The sequence below is a fragment of the Saccopteryx leptura genome, chromosome 5, assembly GCF_036850995.1.
Source record: "Saccopteryx leptura isolate mSacLep1 chromosome 5, mSacLep1_pri_phased_curated, whole genome shotgun sequence".
Lineage (NCBI taxonomy): Eukaryota > Metazoa > Chordata > Mammalia > Chiroptera > Emballonuridae > Saccopteryx > Saccopteryx leptura.
In genome coordinates, this window is record NC_089507.1 from 142,083,497 (window position 1) to 142,099,659 (window position 16,163).

At 53.2% G+C, this 16,163-nt stretch overlaps 1 protein-coding gene across 1 annotated transcript in view; it reads left to right on the plus strand.

Moving 5' to 3' along the window:
* The first annotated feature begins 7,108 nt into the window (after positions 1-7,108).
* Positions 7,109-16,163, plus strand: part of RBM33 (RNA binding motif protein 33) — an 86,782-nt gene continuing 77,727 nt past the window's right edge. Inside the window, exon 1 of the mRNA XM_066385589.1 lies at positions 7,109-7,113. The gene's annotated coding sequence lies outside the window, so the exon portion shown is untranslated. The remainder of the gene's footprint in view (positions 7,114-16,163) is intronic.

Below are 16,163 nucleotides of genomic sequence, written 5' to 3' on the forward strand. Positions count from 1 at the left end.
GGAGCTCACAGCAGAAGGACAGAGGTGTCTCCAGATCAAACTCCATGGGCAGACCCGCCTGGCCCCAGGCCAGGACAGGCAGTTCAAGGCCCCGACTTTATGCTGCCACCCAACTCTGCATTTCAAGTTTGGCTGGGCAGCCTGCTGGCCCAAGAACACAAGGCCATATGTTTGAATCACAGCAGGGGAGGGTTTTCTGAGAGGCGGGAAAGCCAGACATTCAGTGGTTTACTGGGGAGGACCCTGGGCTCTTTAAAGAGCAGAAGCCATTGTGGCCGCTTGGCTGTGACTTGGCCAGAGGCAGGAGAACTGACCTCTGGCCCCACCTCAAAGCCGAGGACGAAGGGCCTGGGCCTGCAGCGGCCTAGCCTCTGCGTGGATGTCCGCCAGCTCTGCATGGGCTCATCTGAAAACAAGCATCATTTTTACTTGGCTGATTGGTCTGCAAAGTTACTGAAAGGCTGCCCATCCTGCCTGACCTGTGGTGGCACAGTGGATAAAGCATCAACCTAGAATGCTGAGGTTGCTGGTTTGAAATCCCAGGCTTGCCTGGTCAAGGCACATATGGGAGTTGATGCTTCCAGCTCCTCTCCCTGTTCTCTCTCTCTCTTTCTCTCTCCTCTCTCTCTAATAAAAGTGAATAAATAAAATCTTTTTAAAAAGGGGTTGCCTGTCCCTACAGCAGGTTTTCAAGAAAGGACCCCCGTTTCCTTCCCCTTACGCCTTCCTCAGGAACCCATGTCCTATCCCCGCCCACTCCTTCCATCCGTGACCCTCTCTCGCCCTTGAATCCTCTAGAGAAAAACGTCTTCTTCCTCCCTCCTGGTCCGGTGCATAAACAGAGAAGGGCAGACAGCCCACATTTTAACCAGTTTGTACGATCAACACTCCACTCCCTGTGGAAGCTGTGTTGGCCGGCACACCCATCCTCGCAGGCCCTGCCTGACCTTGGGGCTTCACAGCTGGGGTCAGGGGCCAAGGCTACTTCTTCCCTGAGGGTCACCGTGACCACAAAGACCCCGGGGGCGGGGGAGAAAGGTCAGGACGGAGCCCAACTGTCAGGACTCCTCACCATCCTTCCGAGGAAATTGTCTGAACAAGCGATTTCAATGGTCTGTGTGACTTTGAGAGGCGATGAGCCCCAGAGAGACCCCTGAGCTCCCACCCTCCTCTTCTGATGCCGCTGCCGTGGAGAGGAACGTCCTTCACACCCTCCTAACTCAGACAAACTAAAACATCCCACTTGGTCTGCTCACTCCCATTCCTTTCAAAGGGCACATGATTCCAGAGAGAGGTGGGAGAGTCAACAGCTTGCCTCGATGATTTGCTATAAAATGTGGGGAGAGGGGTCGTGCCGCGACAAAACAGGAAGAAACCCAAAACCAGTTTCTGCTTAGCTCTGAGTGAGGGAGGGAGGGGAAGTCATGGGACAATGTTCCCCGTGATGTTTTGCTTAGGATGACTTCAACATCAGCCTACCTGTTCTGAGCACTTAGCACCCGCGTGCTGGGTGATGGAGGGAGGAGACCGGAGCTCGAATTTACCTTTTTACGTTTCAGACCTGTCCCCCAAGCCTCCCACCATCAGATGCTCAGGGGTGGGCCCCTCTCTGTTCTGTCCCCATAGAGGAAGACAATCCTTCTGTCCCCCAAGAAGGACATGGGACCTGGCATCTGTCTCAGAGATGCAACTTGCATCCTGACCTCCCAAGAAATCTCTGCAGATCTTGGCGGGGAGCTTAGGGGGTAGGTGCTCAGCCTTTGAGCACCTCTGAGCAGCCCCTGTGGCCCACACTGGGCACCCTGCTGGCCTCGCCCAAGAACCATGAAGGGCTTTTTATTTATTTATTTATTCTGATGAACAATAGTTCCGAAACGTCTTCCGATTTGACGAGACACAAAATTTAGGTGCTGGGAGAGATACTTCAATTTCAAGCGTAAAGATTACTTTGGGTCCCCCAGGACTCAGAAGCAATTTAGAGCTGATACCCTGAACAAGAGAAAGGTTAGAAGATTAAGACCAACTGCTGTTTGGATAAATGGTTGGTAATTGCCCATATCCGCAATTATACATTGACACAGAATTTCCTTCCTGTGATATACCTTTCTCCTCTCCTGCGCCCCATCAGGATTTATTCGGAAGGAGCCCACCTGGATCTGTGTCCTCTGAGCCTGGGTGACAGCGTGCTCCTCCTCCTCCCACAGGGCCCTGAAGGCTGAACAAGGTACAAAGCATCTGTTACCTCCAGACGCAGGGCTCTCTCGACTAGCAACCTCCGCCGGTCTGGGGTCCTCGGGGGAAACCGACGGACTCTTGTCCTCCTCCCTCTTGTCCTTCTCCGCACGGCACGCACGTTTCTGCCTCCGTACCAGCAGAAATGGGCGGCTTTCAAAGAGAATTGGATGGGGGGGGAGACCAGTCTTCTGGGCACAACCCTCTCTTCTGTGGCCTTTGTGTTTCTTTAAACCGAGTATGTTTTACTTTTTCAATCAAAAATTGGCTTTTTCAAAGAACTGAGTCCCATGCTCTGTGTCTCTCAGAGATCCCAGCACCCACTGAGTTGCCTTAATTATACCCAAGGAGTCCCTGCTCCTGAAGATATACTTTCACTGGGTTTGAAATCGCCGGGACGTCTAAAACTCAGCTCTTGTGGGCCACGCGTGAGGCTGATCTTGCCCCCTCTTCCCAGGCCTCGTGGCCCAGCTGAGAATGCTCAACGGGAAGCTGATTTGGGACTTGCTGTCTCATCCCCTGACTGTAGATGACGGACCGTCGGGGTGTAACTGAGATGTATGTTCACGTGGTCTGCCTCCCCCAACCACTGCATTTCAGAGCTCTTTTGTGAGAACGGCATCACCCTGACATGCCCAGAATTGGAATTCGGGACTGCTGACCTGACCCTGACCTTTAGTGCCACTTCCTAATTATACATCAGAACTCGGTGGCTGATGGTTCAGGCCTCACTGGTGACAAAAAGGTCAATCAAAATCACTGCAAGACGGTTGGCTCAGTGGTAGAGCATTGGCCTGGCGTGTGGAAGTCCCAGGTTTGATTCCCGGCCAGGGCACACAGGAGAAACAACCATCTGCTTCTCCCCCCTCCCCCCTCTCCTTTCTCTCTATCTCTCTCTTCCCCTCCCACAGCCAAGGCTCCATTGGAGCAAAGTTGGCCCGGGAGCTGAGGATGGCTCTACGGCCTCCGCCTCAAGCGCTAGAATGGCTCTGGCCGCAACAGAGCAACACCCCAGATGGGCAGAGCATCGCCCCCTGGTGGGCATGCCGGGTGGATCCCAGTCAGGCGCATGCGGGAGTCTGTCTAACTGTCTCTCCCCGTTTCCGGCTTCAGAAAAATACACACACAAAAAATCACTGCAAGAGCTGCTGACAACTCCCTGCCTTCCAGGTATGTACAACCCGCCCCAGCTCTCTCTCCCCAGGTACCCAGTTCATGCCCAGGAGTGTGTCCACAGAGGTCAGTAGTCTGACCACCATTTCAGCACCTGGATCATGGGCTCAGGCCCAGGATGGGACAAGCGCCGGTGGTTGTTTTGACTCCATCCCTTACTGGCTGAATGGCTCCTGATCAGTATGAGCTGTAGTCAGTCACGTGATGACCTATGAGGGAATGGTGAGTCCGACAAGGGGCACCCAGTCCTCATTCCCAGTAAAGGAATGTGTACTCACATGTTTGGAGAACCTACTTCCTTACCAGTGCCTCAGAGCCGGCCATGGCCATAGAATTGCTGTATAACCACCTATTCTGGAAATTTCCTAAACAGAGAGCCTGAATGGAGCTCAGCTGGGGCCACCAGGACCAGGCACAGCGAGCAAGGGCCAGTGAACAATGCCCACCTGGACAGGGAGTTCCCCCCCCCCCCATGAGACTGCTCAGCATGGCTCTGTTCAGTTTACTGGATGCCTTAGACCACTGGAGTCCTCTGCCCCAGGGTTGGAATCAGGTAAGATGCCCCCCTGTCGGCCCCAACTAGCCATGGGAAGCCCACCGGTTCGGGCTGGGCTGAGTGGCAGAGTACTTGTCAGGGCCATCTCAGGGCTTGCTGAGATCTCTTGAGGGGAAAGCAGAGGTGACCACTGCAAACTGAAAGCCATTTCCAGTCCTTGCAGATAGACAAGAGTGTGGGCCTGTGTCCAGGCCAGACAGGTGTGGGAGGAGGGAGGGGCGTGACTTTCTGGAGGTTCCTGAAATCCTTGACTCCTGTTCCACAAGAGGGAAGACTGTGGGAACAGGTCCCTCAGAAGCAGAGAAGGGAGCGTTGGTGTGAGGAGCCATGGCCGCTTTGGCCCCAGGGCTGCGCTGACCTGAAAGGGGAGGGCAGACTGGTGTTCAGGGTTTCAGGGTACCACCAGGGGGCTGGGCGGCTCTGTGCTCTTGTCCAGCTGCTCTCTGCTGAGCCCTGTCCCTGTCCCAGGGAGGACAAGAGTCTGTAAAGCACCTACAACCTGCATGCAGCCCCTCAGAAGGTCCCTTCCCCACTGTCCTCCTTTGGAAGAGCTCAGGTTCTTGGGATCCCTGACTTGATCTGGTGACCTGCCTGGAAACCTGGGTCTGAGCAGCTCTCTGCTGAGTCTGCTGACCTGTGTCCCAGACCCTGGTGCATCTCATGAGCTCTGATCTCTCTGGAGCCCCTGAGGCTGGAGGGCCGGCAGTGGGTGTGGTCTGGGGGTCCCATGGGCTCAGCCCCCAGCTTTCTGAGCACCAGGTCAGCAATGGAGGGCTCCTCGGCGAGGCTCCCCCTGTGGTGACCATTGATGACAGTGTCATCAATGTCCCCAAACTTCTTTGGTGGTTAGGTTGGTCGTTGGGGGGGGGGGGGACTTGCCTTTTTCTTCTCTGGCACCAGCTTCCTGCTGTCCTAGCCCCCAAGGGGAGAAGAGGGACCATAGTCACTGGCCCAGTGGAACATCTCAGGTGAAAAGCTGACCCCACCCATATGGAAGGTCTGCTACCTGGTCTGCCTCCTTGACCTCCCCATGGAGGCAGGGGTGAGGGGGTGGGAGGTGGTAGCGGGGGAGGAGGCTTGATGAGAAAAGATCATTTTAAATTTCTGCCCCAGGTCACAGAACAAGTTAACAGAGTCACTGTAGAGAGCTACCAGGCCTCCAGACTTCTTCTAGTCCGGTATTAATTTAAATGTTAATCTGAAATCTTCACTCCAGTCACTGGAGTTTCGAGTTTATTAGAGCAGGCAGAGCAGTGGGGCCTCCTGGGGGGTTGGCGGGTCATGTTGTCTGCCAGGGGTGGGGGTGAGCCCTCCTCCCTGCTGGGCCACCCCCCACTTCTGCCGCCTGTCTGCCTCCTCCCTTCACCTCTCAGTCTCTATGTCTCTATGTCTCTGACTTTCTCTCTGAGACGTGGAAATGGAGAGGAGATGGCAGTGGGTGTCACGGGAGATTTGGATGGTCCCCCGGGGATGCACAGAGGCTCAGAGGGGCAGATTGTATGCACATCTCCTTCCAGCCCTGCCGTCAAGGACATCACACAGGTGGCCTGAACCCACCTTGGTATGAGTTTGTTTACACACAATCGGGGCACCCCTCCCACCCCAACCCCTGCTCCACACATGCCCAAGAGGTTGGCGAATGGCCCCAGTGCTTAAGCACCTGCTGTCTTCATGGGGATGATCAGGTAGAAGAAGTCACAGCCCAGGGGGGAATCAGCTGACTTGGGGGTCAGAGAACGCATTGATGTGAACCGGAGCCAGTATGATGTAAAGACCTCACACAGTAGTTGGTCCTCTGGCTACAAGTACAGGTGACCACCAGACTCAACCCTGGAAGAAGTTAAGACGTAGAGCCAGGTCACACAGCCTCAGAGGTACTTGATCAGGAGTCTGAGGCTGCCACACCTGGGTCCCCTTCAGGACAGGGTATTGCAGGAGTAGCCTAGAGCCTCAAATGGGGGTGCATGCCAACCAGGTGGGCACAGGGAGCAGCTTGGGGTTAGGGAGCAAATCTCAGCTTCACAAGCCCCCAGGTTTTGTGGCTTCTCCCCTCCCTCTCTCCCTCCCTTTCCAATAAGGATGGAATTGTGTCCCCCTCCCCCCAAAAAGTATGAGTTTGTCCTCACCCCCGGTACCTGTGAATGCGATCTTATCTAGAGAGGGTCTTTGCAGATAGTCACATTAAAATGGAGAACCTAATCAATATGACTGGCGTCCTTATAAAAAGAGGAGAGGCTCAGAGATCGATAGATGCCCAGAGTGGGAGGTGACATGTAGGCATACAGGGAGAGTGTCATGTGATAGACAGCAAGACAGAGATTTTAACTTCATGATCTGTTTGAAGACCTTATCCCATATAGGATTATTTCGTTAGGTAGAAAGGGGCAGGACTTCAACGTATAAATTCTGGGGGGAATAGTGTATTCCCACGTGGCAGTGTGTCCACAGGTGGTTAACTGGGCACCTCGGTGCTACCCACCTCTGGCTTTCCCTCCTTGTAAGCTCTTGGCTTCCCCAGCACGCTTGTGAAATGTAATCTGCAGTTCTAAGCATCAAATCCTCAGACTCCTACATCTGGAGTCGCAGATGAGCATCCCCTTACCTGTCCACTCCTATTCGTAGGGAACACGGTCGGTCTCAGGTGCCCCTGGCATGCTTCCTCCCATTGTCATTGGCCAGAACTGCCCCCCACCACGGCCTAGCCAACCAGTTCCCCGGGCAGGGACACAACATGACTATGTTTAGCTTAGACTCGTTGAGATGCCCCCTCCGCAGCTTGGAAGGGCACAACCTGTCTGTCGTAGGAAGCACACATGGCCACTCTTCGTCCCCAGGCAGATTCGAGGTTCCACAAGCAAGAAGGCATGCGGGCCTGCAGGCCGACACCCCAGGAAGTGCCCTCTGGTCAGCGCTAATCTCAGCACTGGGCAGTGATTCAGGGAGGCAGTGGGTGGAGGGTGGGGGTGGAAAGAGGAGGCTCACCAGCTGGTGCTGAGACAAAGCCTAGCCTGGAGGCTCTGCAAATACCCAAATCCCGCCAACCATGCATCCCCTCCCTGGCCCATCACCACGGCAACCCATCCGCCAGCCAGCGACTCCCCATTGAGTTTTAACCCAAATTACATTTTCCAGGTCTAAAAACCGGGAGTCGCTGTGAGAGGAAGAACTCACTGTGAACAACCTGAACGCGGGCTGCTCTGGATGGGAGGCAAGGAGGAGAGGTGGACGGCAGAAAAGAAAGAGCTAAAAAATAATATGTTTTTAAAAAAATTAAACAGGCAAACCCTGGATACTCAGCCCCCCCCCCCCCCCCCAAGACAGGCTCTTTTTTATTTTCCTCCTATATCCTTTTAAGAAGGAGAAGCAACCTTAAGGTTCAGTGGTGGCAACACTCGTTTTCCAGGAATATTCTCTTTACCTTCAGGCTCAACGCGGCCATCCTTGGTGTTCAAGATAATAGCGGACTCTTATCACCAGGGGAGAGTGTCATTGGGCTCAGCAAATGCTGTTTACTCCACAAGAGATGGGGACAAATACACCAAAAAAAAAAAAAAAAAATAGGGGAGAGTCTTCGATCAGCCTTCAGGTCACCAGAAATCTAGCATACCTTTTCCATCTCTTTTTCTTCAGATAATTCTCGTCAGACGACTTGGAAGGTTTGTTATTCTACATTTTCTGAGTGTGGACTTCCTTCTTCTGTAACGCTGCTGGACCATGTCGGGAGCCATCTGGGGAAGACGGCACAGTGTGTCTCCCACACTTGTTCTCACAAGGTGTGGGGCAGAGCCCTTGGAGGGGGTCCCCGTCAGTTTTAACCACCATGATGAGATTCCAGGGCGCGGAGGCTGTTCGTAGGTCGAGTGTAGACATCTCCCGGAGGGGACTATAGAGCCACAAGCAGAAGCAACAGTAAAAGAGGGAAAGTGAGGTGGATGGTGTCATTTCACCCCCCCCCCCCGAATTCACACACATTTCATTGGTCACACCTGGAAAAGCTCTCTTTTGAAGTGTATGTCCAAATCAATGAAAAATTTAGCACTTAGAGGCTGGGGTCTGTTTTTTTGTTTTGTTTTTTCTTTCTTTTCTTTTTTTTTTTTTTTTTTAGATCCAGCAGGCTATAGGACAACACGGGGAAAGTGGTTGCACAGAAAGACCCCCAATGTGACTTTATTTCCTTTAAGTGGAGGAGGCTGGTCCACGCCGATGTCCACAGGAATGGTGTGGGTTACATGGGCATCTGGGACTGTGCTTAGGCCTGGGCACGTCTTTAGAGATGGGTGGGTCACGAGTGCCAATTGTGTGGGTCGTTGTTGGTCAAATAATTTTGTTAATACGATGTATATGTTTGCTTGCTTATAGTTTGCATTGGGGGCTGGGCAACGCTAGCAATAGTGGTCTGTGAGGTTGCAGGTCGCCTTCCTGCTGGGAGGGGCCATTGTCTTGCTAATGTTTACTGGAAGGGAGATTCTGCTCCATCACGGAGAGGTGCAGGAGGATTTCTTTTTTCTCTTCTCCCTGATCCCTTGCCCTCCATGGGAAAGCAGGTTTTCTGCTTTTCCCTTGGCTTTTCTTGTGGCTTGCCGGTCTTGGTGAGACACCAATAAACAGAATGGCCCACCATCCTCCCACTCTGCCATTTCTTTACCGTCTGCGCGAATTTAATGAGAACCTGCATGTGAGTGGCCATGATGGTGGCGGCAACCCCCAGCCTTACAGTTGTCATGTCCCTGGCATGTGACTCGTCCCGACCAGTGAACTGTGGGTGGAGGTGTGGCGGTCACTCATTGCAGTCCTGGCCAGGAGCCTCCAGAGCTCCCCACCCCTGGCCAGTGTGGGCCTCGCAGCAGGGCTGGCGTCATCAGCCCTCTGCTGTCTTGAAGTTCTTACTGACTGTGACCAGGGACCCTGCATTTTCATTTCGTCCTGGACCTTTGCAATGGTCATGGAACAAAGTGACCAGTTGGCTGACAGCTCAGGACAGGTTAAAGCCAGAGGCTGGCCCTGTGCACCTGGCTGGGCTGCGGACCTGGGCTTCAGAGAGGAGGGCACCCAGGCAGGGAAGACTGGCATTGTGGTTCTGCTAGGCCCAGGGGTGATCACACCAGCACCTCAGAGAGCTGGAGGTGGGGGAGGGAACCGGGTCAGGGCGCCACCTGGCACCTGGTAGGTGGGCGGGCCCAGCCAGGCTCCACCCCCCCAACACTCCTTCTTCCTTCCCGATGAACCCGGGCATTACCTAGGACTGTGGTTGGCAAACCCATTAGTCAATAGAGCCAAATATCAACAGTACGATTGAAATTTCTTTTGAGAGCCAAATTTTTTAAACTTAAACTATATAGGTAAGTACATTCCTTATCGAGGTAGTGCTCGCATGTGGTGTTTTGTGGAAGAGCCACACTCAAGGGGCCAGAGAACTAGACGTGGCTCGCGAGCCGCAGTTTGCTGACCAGACCAGGGACCTAGGGGTATATAAAGAACAGGCTTTAACTGAGGCACACAGGCTGGAAAAGCTGGCTGGAAAGAACGGGACACCAGGTAGAAAAAGCTAAACGCCCAGGTGCAGACTGGACAGCAAAACCGAAGCCCAGGCTTCCAGGGGCCACCTGAAGGCTTGTGTGCTGGGGTAGGGGCTGGAAAGGCCCTGGACAGGGACAAGGGGACCCCAAGGGAGCCTCTTTGTCCTGGCATCTACACTGCCTATTTCTAAACAAACAGGTCTGACAGGGAAGGGGGGGCATCTGGTGTGTGTGTGTGTGTGTGTGTGTGTGTGTGTGTGTGTGTGTGTGTGTGTGTGGAGGAGGGTGGCGGGGGTGATCTGAGCATGGCCATGTGGTGGGGCAGCTCCTATCCCAGAAGGTGCCCTGAAAGTCACCCTCCTTTCAGGGAACGTGACCAGAACCCAGCAGGTCCTCACTGCGGCCTGAGTCCAAATGAACTTGTTAAAGCATTTTTAGTGTAATGAAAACATTAGATCAATTCCTAGCGGTGATGGTTGTCATGAAATCAATAGCCTGGGTCATCCATCACACTGACGGCTGACACGCACGCACGCACGCACACGGCAAGGTCTGCGGACAATGGTACCCTCTACGAGGTGGCTGCGGTGAGGGCCGAGGGGTGGCAGGCAGCGGAGCCGGAGGTCCAGGAGATGAAGCCCGTGATGTCTGCCGGTCTGAGGCCCCTGAGAAGAGGGGAAAGGTGGCTGTCTACGGGCCCGGGGGGCGGGGGTGACAGTGCTTTGTCAAGAGAGGTGTCTGTACAGATGACCCCACTCAGGCAGAGGACAAGACCAGGCTTTGTCCTGTGTGCACACCAGTGGTGTCTTCACCTTTTTCTCCACCTTAATCTCTTGTCTCTTCTGCAAATGAGCGGGCTGGGAGACAGGGACGGTGAAGGTAGGGGCCAGAGGTGAGCCCTGCGGACGCGCTGATGCAAAGCTGGGGTTCATGGAGCTCTGCTCTCCAAGGGCAGTCCCCCGCCCCGCAACAGCTAACACCTCCACCAGAAGTGTGGGTTTCAGAAATGCCCAAACCAGGTCTGGAAGCCACACCTTTGTCAGCTGTCTTAAGAGAGTCCGTTAGGAAGTGCTGGCCAGAAAGGGCTGATCGCCTGAGAGTGGTTCTTGGGCAGCAGTAGATTCTGAGAGGAAGAGTGTGGGGCTGGGGAGGTCCCAGCCAGGCACACCGAGGTAGGAACACTCATGAGCAGGACTTGTCCTCTGTGGCCTGTGGTGTCCTCCTTAGGAGGACTGCTTCTTATCAGAGACCAGGTGATCGGGCTCAGTGGACCCTCATCTCCGTTCTCCTGACTGCATCACACTTGTCCCATTGGCACGGGGCCAGGCTCAGAGGTGACGGCGAGGAGACACAGGTTCTGTTCTCTCAGGACTCCCCCATCGCAGGTACATCGGGGGTGCAGGGTGCAGGAATGGAGCGGAGGCTAGTTAACCGGGGCATGAGTTAATGGCGACGTCACTGGGTTTCAGTGACAGAGATGAGAGGTGGACAGCTTCGGACACCCGTTACCCCAGTAAGACCGAAAGAACGCCTCTTCTACCCTTTCTATATTCTAAGTGACCAAAACCCACCTGTGGATTCTCTGTTCCAAAGGGCAGATTTACAGCCAGAAAACTGGGAGGGGAGGGGTGCATTTAATCAAGTCAATTGTAACTAGAAGCCCCAAGATGTCACCAAAGTGCCCAACGGTAGATATGCCAGCCTGATCCCCACAGCCAATGCCCCCAAAATGAGGCTCAGAGAGGAGAACTAGAGAGCCATAGACCCCAGACCTGGGATGCCCGAGGGGACTCAGTCCCTGCCAGCTCCCAGCAGCTCCTGCAATCTCTGGACACCCAGGCTGGGCTGACAGGGGCTGAGTCAGATCCCAGAGGTTTGTGTGTCCCAAGGTGGGGTGGCCTGTCCAGCAGCTGCCCGCTGTGGGGAAGGGCAGTCTGCATTGTCCCCTCACTGACACTCACCTCCGCAGAACACAGCAGAGTCCCGGGCAGACGCCGGCCACACCAGGAGCACCAGAGGGACCACAGACAGAAGCACAGGCCCCATCACTCTAACAGGCCTCATGTGACTGGCAAGGAGTGGCCGCCACGGGCCTAGCCACGGCTGTGTTGCCCCGGAGACTAGAGCCACCTTGCAGCAGCTGCACCTGCGTCCATCCAGGTGCGCGAAGCTGCCTCCTCCCACTGCTGGTCACGGCCCTGTCCTTTCCCTGTCCCCGCCCCCCCTCGCCCCCACCTGGCCCTGTGTGCATCTGCTGTGGCAGGTTGGCCTTCCGGGGGCCATGGCCCATGTGAGCTACCGCTGGCTCGGGGAAGGCACAGAGCCTCTTCTATAGGTGACGGTGAGTTCCCACAGGCCACAGAATCCCTATGGGTCTTGTCCTGGACAGGGCTAAACAGGCAGGAGAAGTCCCTCCTGGTAAGGGTCAATCCCCCCACCCCAGTGCCTGGTTTTCTTTCCAGACTCCAAGGCTGCCTCTCCCTCCACTGCACCCTCTACCCTTCCCTTAGCTGGTTCCTGCCCTCCTTATCCCCATCCCCAACCCATAACCTGAAGACAGTGGACCATGGAATGAATGATCACATTTATATTCTAATAGGACAACGCCTTAAAAAAGTCAACAGAGCCTGACCTGTGGTGGCGCAGTGGATAAAGCATCAACCTGGAAATGCTGAGGTCGCCGGTTCAAAGCCCTGGGCTCGCCTGGTCAAGGCACATATGGGAGTTGATGCTTCCAGCTCCTCCCCTGTCTCTCTCTCCTCTCTCTCTCTCTCTCTCTCTGTCTCTCTGTCTCTCTCTCTCCTCTCTAAAATGAATAAATAAAATAAAAATTAAAAAAAAAAAAGTCAACAGAGCATCCCTTTCCCCCAAATGAGTCTGAGGAACATGCAAATATGAAAAGCAGCTAAACCTCAGGGAACCTCAGGATGGGGGATCTCCACCTACACCATTCCCTGCCCCATCACTCTCCCCCCCAGCTGTGATGGAAGGGCAGAGTGAGGGCAGAGAGAGGATAAGTATCTCAGGACAGCAGTGGGGAAAATGCTTTTCATATTTCCTCCAAGTCAACTGGGTCCTTCCCTCGCTTCCGATGCACCTGCCATCCGTCCATTGTTTGTGAGTGCACAGAAGATACCAGCTGACTCTGTCTGGTTTGGTTGTCAGAGCCTGTGCACTAAAACAATGCTGGTCCATTGGAGACAAAAGGGGGGAGGATTTAGAGGGGAATGGGAAGAGGGAGAGAGAGACAGAGACAGAGAGAAAGAGAAAGAGAGAGAGAGGAAGGGGGAGGAGAGGAGGAGGAGAAAGGGCAAGCTACCAGGCCTCTCTGGGTATCATCAAGTGTCCTCCAAACAGGGAAATGATGGGCGTGAACCTGCACTGTGATCTCAGCTGTCATGGATATTTGCGTCCATGTGGGCCACGGTGCCCGAGGCAGCACACAGGGTGGTGTTTAACAAGCTCACACCAGGAAGACAGTGTGCAAATCGACCCGTAAACTACATTGCGTTTGCATTCTGCATGTTCTCCTGGTGTCCTCTGGACATAACCAAAGTCCACAGCGTTGGGATGGTCTTTTCTGGAAATACATCTTGCCCGGTGTTGCCCGGAGCATGTGGGGAAGAAAACCTGTCCTGCGTGACACACTGCTGAGATGGCTGTGGGCTCCAGAGAAAGGACTTACAGCCACATGCCGGCCAGGAGGAAACTCAGGTGGGTACCAGCCTCTGTCTTCCAACAGGACCCATTGTTGTCCCGCTTACAGGGTGTGGGGCTCACCTTCTCTCTACACTGATCCTTTGATTTTCCATGCTGCACCCAGAGGTGGGTGTTCCATATTGCATGTTTTTTTTTGGGGGGGCATATTATATATTCTTTTAACATTGATCAAAATGGCACCTGTCAACAGCTTAAACCCAATCACTCCTCAAGACTGCCCCTAAGAAGCAGTAACTCTGCCCCCGGTGTCCCAGCAACACTCACCCCTAGAGGCTCCAACTTAAAGGGTTGTGTCTTGCGCAGTGGAGCTCCATGATTCCCGATTATATAACTCCGTGCTGCAGCCATGTCCTGACATTTCAATGGAAGACTCTCAGAATTCGGTTCACTAATATTTTGTGGAGAATGTTGGCCTCTGTTTCTGTTGGGGATATTGGCCTGTCCTCTTTCTTGTGTGTGGGCCCTTGGTTTTGGTATTATGGTGGTGCTGGCCGTACAGAATGAGTTCAGGTTTTTGGAATAATTTAAGAAAAATTGGTATTTATTCTTCTTTCACTGTCTGATGGAATTTACCCGTGAAGCTATCTGGTCCTGAGTTTCTTTTTGTTGGGAGTTTTTCTTTTCTTTTTTTGATTACTGAGTTCATTTCTTTGCTAGTCATTGGTCTGCTTAGATTTTCTGTTTCTTCCTGTCTCAGGCTAGGATTTTATTTTAAGTTTTTATAAAATTTGGAAAACAGCAAATATCTTGGGATCATGCATCCTCAACATTTGGATTTTATATATGAGAAGACAGAGGGCCAGGGTGACCATGTGGCTTATGGAAGGCCAAAGAAGCAGTCAGTGGACCTACGTGTACGCAAACTGTGTATACGCACAGGGCTCTGCCCACAACTTGTAACATACAGCCTGGTGACGACCCACTGTTTGGTGACCAGCACAGGAAGCCACACCATCACCTTGTAACAACTGGGCCAAATGGTTGGACTTGATCCATAACTGCCAGCTTCCCTAATATTTTTGTCCCTGCTTCCAGCTGAGGAGAGCCAAATACGTTCCCCTCAACAGTCAGCCCCGCTCCTAGGAGTCAGCCCAGGGTCCCCAGGCAACAGCCTCCAACAGGCACACCTTTGCACCTTTCCCACCAGAAATCTGTCCTGCTCCACAGGTGCTCCAGCCCGGGGTTTTCCCAGCATCCTCTGCCTGAGGTCACTGCATCCACAGAGGAGCAGGGCTGACTGCCAGCCCCCTCAGTCCTTCACCGAGCCCTCCTGACAGAGTCACACGGGCCAGGAGCACAGCAGGGTGGTTTCCTCCCAGTCAGTTCTGGCCACTGCTTGCCAATGATAAAAGGGCCAACCAGGTTTCCCATGCAGCAGGAAGCCCGCCCAACACTTGGAGTCATTTTCCTTTGGTAACATTCATTTTAAGCTCCAAACAGTTTGTTTTACAACTAAAGGATTTAACCCACTCCCCCCCCCCATACTGTCATCATTTGCATGAGCTCTGGGGTTGCTTCTCTGCAGCCAGGTCCCACCTTTAGTGCTGGACCATCCCTCGCACCCCTCAGTCCTAGTCACTCACACAGTTTGACTCCATTTCTTGGATTGCAAGGAAGCTAGGACCTTCAGAGTGACCGGTGCCTGGACCCGGGTTGCATGGAACCCAGGAGGAGAAGCAGGAGACAGTTACTGGAAATGTTACATACAGTTAAATAGATTGCAACAAGAATTGCCAAAGAGCAGTGGAGGAAAACAAAAAGAGTCAAGAATTCAGGCCTATGATGTTACAACCTCCGTCTTATGACTCTCCAATGTGTGTTCTTGGAACTGAGCACATTGGGGAGTGGGGGGTGGGGAATCTGTGGAGGGTTTTCCTGTGAGATTGCCACGTCCAGGGCTGCCGTTAAACCAAAAGCGATTTTATTTGTTTCAGCGTGTTTTAATCAGATTTTAAAGGTGCCATGCTGCCTGAAGATGAAAGGAATGCTTGTCGGAGTAATTTTTCATCGTTCTGTCTTTTGTCCAACTAGATCAATAAACTCCCTGAGTGCCTAGGAAGACGGCTGCATTGGCATCTGTGGCAGCTTCAAGGAGCCAGAGAAATGCAAAAAAAAAAAAAAAAAAAAAAAAAAAAAAAAAGATTTTGAAATTATTTCAACATGTTTTGCAAGTTGAAATATGTACATACTCATGTACCTTCCCAGTCCCCCAAAAGGAGCACGTCTGAAGGGATCACAGCTCTTCCCTCTGTTGACAAGGCCAGTCAAAGCCTCCTCTCCAGAAGGTGGAGGTGGCCAGTTTATTACTTTATGAAGCAGGTAGGTTTCCAACTCATGGTCATGACTGTTTCTTCAATGCCAAAATGCTACTTACAGGCTGCTGTGTCCCCAGAGTCTCCCAGTCCCCACCCAAGAGAGACATCACACCACAGTCAGAGAGAGACAGGGCATCTAGCTTCGAGCTTCTTCACCACCACACGGGCGAACCCACCAGTGCCCATCAGTTCTGTGCAGCTAGGGTGTGTCTTTACTGACCCCCTGAGTCCCAGGATCCCCCAAATGTACCCTAGGGAAGGGCTCTCCATGCCCTGAAAACACATGACCATTGGAACATCGAGCTTATATAGATCTTTGGTCTGCAAAGCTCACTTCTCTTTTTTTTCTTTTCTTTTTGTATTTTTCCGAACTTAGAAGCGGGGAGGTAGAGAGACAGACTCCCTCATGTGCCCGACTGGGATCTACCCAGCATGCCCACCAGGGGGCGATGCTCTGCTCATCTGGGCCATTACTCTATTGCAACCAGAGCCATTCTAGCACCTGAAGCGGAGGCCATGGAGCCATCCTCAGCGCCTGGGCCAACTTTGCTCCAATGGAGCCTTGGCTGCGGGAGGGGAAGAGAGAGATAAAAAGAAAGGAGAGGGGGAAGGGTGGAGAAGCAGATGGCACTTCTCCTGTGTGCTCTGTCT